This window comes from Lampetra planeri, chromosome 4, assembly GCF_965212315.1.
Source record: "Lampetra planeri chromosome 4, kcLamPlan1.2.h2, whole genome shotgun sequence".
NCBI classification, from domain to species: domain Eukaryota; kingdom Metazoa; phylum Chordata; class Hyperoartia; order Petromyzontiformes; family Petromyzontidae; genus Lampetra; species Lampetra planeri.
Genome location: NC_136110.1, coordinates 15,847,921 through 15,853,920, shown reverse-complemented (window position 1 = coordinate 15,853,920; position 6,000 = coordinate 15,847,921).

Genomic DNA, 6,000 nt, shown 5'->3' with positions numbered 1-6,000 from the left:
TATTTTTACAGACAGCTACCGACAAACGGTAGAAATTAGCGGGGATAGGCCTCAGACATTACCGGGAACGTGAGCGACGCAAGACGAATGGGCATTTTAAAGCAGATCTATGGCAGTTACTGACAGTGCCTGGCGTGGGTTACTTGTCTCCGTTGTCGAGAGGGGAAGACGACCCATGTATATGTAAAGGGCGATTTTTTTAGCAACCGTTAAGGCTGTTTTTCCCCTTCACTTGTATCGAGAGGGAAGCAAAGAACATGTATGGCGTGTACGTTTTTTTACGAATTTTCATTAGCAATCTAACGACATGAATTGCGAAGACGTTTTTTGAACAATTGTATTCCTTTCCCAAAACATCGAGTGTTAGTGTATAAAACCGCTAGAGAAAATAAATTGGCAGGCGAAACTTAAAAAGGAGAGACCCATGAACAGCATGGCCAGGCGGCTCACCTCGACGTTTTTCCCCCGAGCAAAGTCCGCCGAGACCCCCTGTATCCCACGGGGATGTACTGGCGTGCACTTAAAGGTTGATGCCGCTCTGTTACTTGGGAAACGAACCACAAGCCAAATCCAGCTAATTTGTGAATGACTTAGCTCTCCTGCTTTCTCGAGAACGTGCTTTTTTCGTCGGATGAAACTTCCACAGGCTTTTCCAGCAGATTTGCACCTGCACTCAAAAAAGTCAAAATTTTTACACATAGACCCCATCAAACGGGAGAAATTGGCCCGGATTGCTCTCATGTGCGTTACGGGGCATCGTTTCTCTCGCGCCGAATTCTCTCGAGCTGGGAAATCGCTCATTTTTGCGTCGCCAAATATCGTACGAACGCCGTGAAACTTCCACAGGCTTTTTCAGCAGATTTGCACCTGCACTCAAAAAAGTCAAAATTTTTACACATAGACCCCATCAAACGGGAGAAATTGGCCCGGATTGCTCTCATGTGCGTTACGGGGCATCGTTTCTCTCGCGCCGAATTCCATCGAGCTGGGAAATCGCTCATTTTTGCGTCGCCAAATATCGTACGAACGCCGTGAAACTTCCACAGGCTTTTTCAGCAGATTTGCACCTGCACTCAAAAAAGTCAAAATTTTTACACATAGACCCCATCAAACGGGAGAAATTGGCCCGGATTGCTCTCATGTGCGTTACGGGGCATCGTTTCTCTCGCGCCGAATTCTCTCGAGCTGGGAAATCGCTCATTTTTGCGTCGCCAAATATCGTACGAACGCCGTGAAACTTCCACAGGCTTTTTCAGCAGATTTGCACGTGCACTCAAAAAAGTCAAAATTTTTACACATAGACCCCATCAAACGGGAGAAATTGGCCCGGATTGCTCTCATGTGCGTTACGGGGCATCGTTTCTGTCGCGCCGAATTCCATCGAGCTGGGAAATCGCTCATTTTTGCGTCGCCAAATATCGTACGAACGCCGTGAAACTTCCACAGGCTTTTTCAGCAGATTTGCACGTGCACTCAAAAAAGTCAAAATTTGTACACATAGACCCCATCAAACGGGAGAAATTGGCCCGGATTGCTCTCATGTGCGTTACGGGGCATCGTTTCTCTCGCGCCGAATTCTCTCGAGCTGGGAAATCGCTCATTTTTGCGTCGCCAAATATCGTACGAACGCCGTGAAACTTCCACAGGCTTTTTCAGCAGATTTGCACCTGCACTCAAAAAAGTCAAAATTTTTACACATAGACCCCATCAAACGGGAGAAATTGGCCCGGATTGCTCTCATGTGCGTTACGGGGCATCGTTTCTGTCGCGCCGAATTCCATCGAGCTGGGAAATCGCTCATTTTTGCGTCGCCAAATATCGTACGAACGCCGTGAAACTTCCACAGGCTTTTCCAGCAGATTTGCACGTGCACTCAAAAAAGTCAAAATTTTTACACATAGACCCCATCAAACGGGAGAAATTGGCCCGGATTGCTCTCATGTGCGTTACGGGGCATCGTTTCTCTCGCGCCGAATTCTCTCGAGCTGGGAAATCGCTCATTTTTGCGTCGCCAAATATCGTACGAACGCCGTGAAACTTCCACAGGCTTTTTCAGCAGATTTGCACGTGCACTCAAAAAAGTCAAAATTTTTACACATAGACCCCATCAAACGGGAGAAATTGGCCGGGATTGCTCTCATGTGCGTTACGGGGCATCGTTTCTCTCGCTCCGAATTCCATCGAGCTGGGAAATCGCTCATTTTTGCGTCGCCAAATATCGTACGAACGCCGTGAAACTTCCACAGGCTTTTTCAGCAGATTTGCACGTGCACTCAAAAAAGTCAAAATTTTTACACATAGACCCCATCAAACGGGAGAAATTGGCCGGGATTGCTCTCATGTGCGTTACGGGGCATCGTTTCTCTCGCGCCGAATTCCATCGAGCTGGGAAATCGCTCATTTTTGCGTCGCCAAATATCGTACGAACGCCGTGAAACTTCCACAGGCTTTTCCAGCAGATTGGCACGTGCACTCAAAAAAGTCAAAATTTGTACACATAGACCCCATCAAACGGGAGAAATTGGCCGGGATTGCTCTCATGTGCGTTACGGGGCATCGTTTCTCTCGCTCCGAATTCCATCGAGCTGGGAAATCGCTCATTTTTGCGTCGCCAAATATCGTACGAACGCCGTGAAACTTCCACAGGCTTTTCCAGCAGATTTGCACCTGCACTCAAAAAAGTCAAAATTTTTACACATAGACCCCATCAAACGGGAGAAATTGGCCCGGATTGCTCTCATGTGCGTTACGGGGCATCGTTTCTCTCGCGCCGAATTCTCTCGAGCTGGGAAATCGCTCATTTTTGCGTCGCCAAATATCGTACGAACGCCGTGAAACTTCCACAGGCTTTTTCAGCAGATTTGCACCTGCACTCAAAAAAGTCAAAATTTTTACACATAGACCCCATCAAACGGGAGAAATTGGCCCGGATTGCTCTCATGTGCGTTACGGGGCATCGTTTCTCTCGCGCCGAATTCCATCGAGCTGGGAAATCGCTCATTTTTGCGTCGCCAAATATCGTACGAACGCCGTGAAACTTCCACAGGCTTTTTCAGCAGATTTGCACGTGCACTCAAAAAAGTCAAAATTTTTACACATAGACCCCATCAAACGGGAGAAATTGGCCCGGATTGCTCTCATGTGCGTTACGGGGCATCGTTTCTCTCGCGCCGAATTCTCTCGAGCTGGGAAATCGCTCATTTTTGCGTCGCCAAATATCGTACGAACGCCGTGAAACTTCCACAGGCTTTTTCAGCAGATTTGCACGTGCACTCAAAAAAGTCAAAATTTGTACACATAGACCCCATCAAACGGGAGAAATTGGCCGGGATTGCTCTCATGTGCGTTACGGGGCATCGTTTCTCTCGCTCCGAATTCCATCGAGCTGGGAAATCGCTCATTTTTGCGTCGCCAAATATCGTACGAACGCCGTGAAACTTCCACAGGCTTTTTCAGCAGATTTGCACGTGCACTCAAAAAAGTCAAAATTTTTACACATAGACCCCATCAAACGGGAGAAATTGGCCGGGATTGCTCTCATGTGCGTTACGGGGCATCGTTTCTCTCGCGCCGAATTCCATCGAGCTGGGAAATCGCTCATTTTTGCGTCGCCAAATATCGTACGAACGCCGTGAAACTTCCACAGGCTTTTCCAGCAGATTTGCACGTGCACTCAAAAAAGTCAAAATTTTTACACATAGACCCCATCAAACGGGAGAAATTGGCCCGGATTGCTCTCATGTGCGTTACGGGGCATCGTTTCTCTCGCGCCGAATTCTCTCGAGCTGGGAAATCGCTCATTTTTGCGTCGCCAAATATCGTACGAACGCCGTGAAACTTCCACAGGCTTTTTCAGCAGATTTGCACCTGCACTCAAAAAAGTCAAAATTTTTACACATAGACCCCATCAAACGGGAGAAATTGGCCCGGATTGCTCTCATGTGCGTTACGGGGCATCGTTTCTCTCGCTCCGAATTCCATCGAGCTTGGAAATCGCTCATTTTTGCGTCGCCAAATATCGTACGAACGCCGTGAAACTTCCACAGGCTTTTCCAGCAGATTTGCACCTGCACTCAAAAAAGTCAAAATTTTTACACATAGACCCCATCAAACGGGAGAAATTGGCCCGGATTGCTCTCATGTGCGTTACGGGGCATCGTTTCTGTCGCGCCGAATTCCATCGAGCTGGGAAATCGCTCATTTTTGCGTCGCCAAATATCGTACGAACGCCGTGAAACTTCCACAGGCTTTTCCAGCAGATTGGCACGTGCACTCAAAAAAGTCAAAATTTGTACACATAGACCCCATCAAACGGGAGAAATTGGCCGGGATTGCTCTCATGTGCGTTACGGGGCATCGTTTCTCTCGCTCCGAATTCCATCGAGCTGGGAAATCGCTCATTTTTGCGTCGCCAAATATCGTACGAACGCCGTGAAACTTCCACAGGCTTTTCCAGCAGATTGGCACGTGCACTCAAAAAAGTCAAAATTTGTACACATAGACCCCATCAAACGGGAGAAATTGGCCCGGATTGCTCTCATGTGCGTTACGGGGCATCGTTTCTCTCGCGCCGAATTCTCTCGAGCTGGGAAATCGCTCATTTTTGCGTCGCCAAATATCGTACGAACGCCGTGAAACTTCCACAGGCTTTTTCAGCAGATTTGCACCTGCACTCAAAAAAGTCAAAATTTTTACACATAGACCCCATCAAACGGGAGAAATTGGCCCGGATTGCTCTCATGTGCGTTACGGGGCATCGTTTCTCTCGCTCCGAATTCCATCGAGCTTGGAAATCGCTCATTTTTGCGTCGCCAAATATCGTACGAACGCCGTGAAACTTCCACAGGCTTTTCCAGCAGATTTGCACCTGCACTCAAAAAAGTCAAAATTTTTACACATAGACCCCATCAAACGGGAGAAATTGGCCCGGATTGCTCTCATGTGCGTTACGGGGCATCGTTTCTGTCGCGCCGAATTCCATCGAGCTGGGAAATCGCTCATTTTTGCGTCGCCAAATATCGTACGAACGCCGTGAAACTTCCACAGGCTTTTCCAGCAGATTGGCACGTGCACTCAAAAAAGTCAAAATTTGTACACATAGACCCCATCAAACGGGAGAAATTGGCCGGGATTGCTCTCATGTGCGTTACGGGGCATCGTTTCTCTCGCTCCGAATTCCATCGAGCTGGGAAATCGCTCATTTTTGCGTCGCCAAATATCGTACGAACGCCGTGAAACTTCCACAGGCTTTTTCAGCAGATTTGCACGTGCACTCAAAAAAGTCAAAATTTTTACACATAGACCCCATCAAACGGGAGAAATTGGCCGGGATTGCTCTCATGTGCGTTACGGGGCATCGTTTCTCTCGCGCCGAATTCCATCGAGCTGGGAAATCGCTCATTTTTGCGTCGCCAAATATCGTACGAACGCCGTGAAACTTCCACAGGCTTTTCCAGCAGATTTGCACCTGCACTCAAAAAAGTCAAAATTTTTACACATAGACCCCATCAAACGGGAGAAATTGGCCCGGATTGCTCTCATGTGCGTTACGGGGCATCGTTTCTGTCGCGCCGAATTCCATCGAGCTGGGAAATCGCTCATTTTTGCGTCGCCAAATATCGTACGAACGCCGTGAAACTTCCACAGGCTTTTCCAGCAGATTGGCACGTGCACTCAAAAAAGTCAAAATTTGTACACATAGACCCCATCAAACGGGAGAAATTGGCCGGGATTGCTCTCATGTGCGTTACGGGGCATCGTTTCTCTCGCTCCGAATTCCATCGAGCTGGGAAATCGCTCATTTTTGCGTCGCCAAATATCGTACGAACGCCGTGAAACTTCCACAGGCTTTTTCAGCAGATTTGCACGTGCACTCAAAAAAGTCAAAATTTTTACACATAGACCCCATCAAACGGGAGAAATTGGCCGGGATTGCTCTCATGTGCGTTACGGGGCATCGTTTCTCTCGCGCCGAATTCCATCGAGCTGGGAAATCGCTCA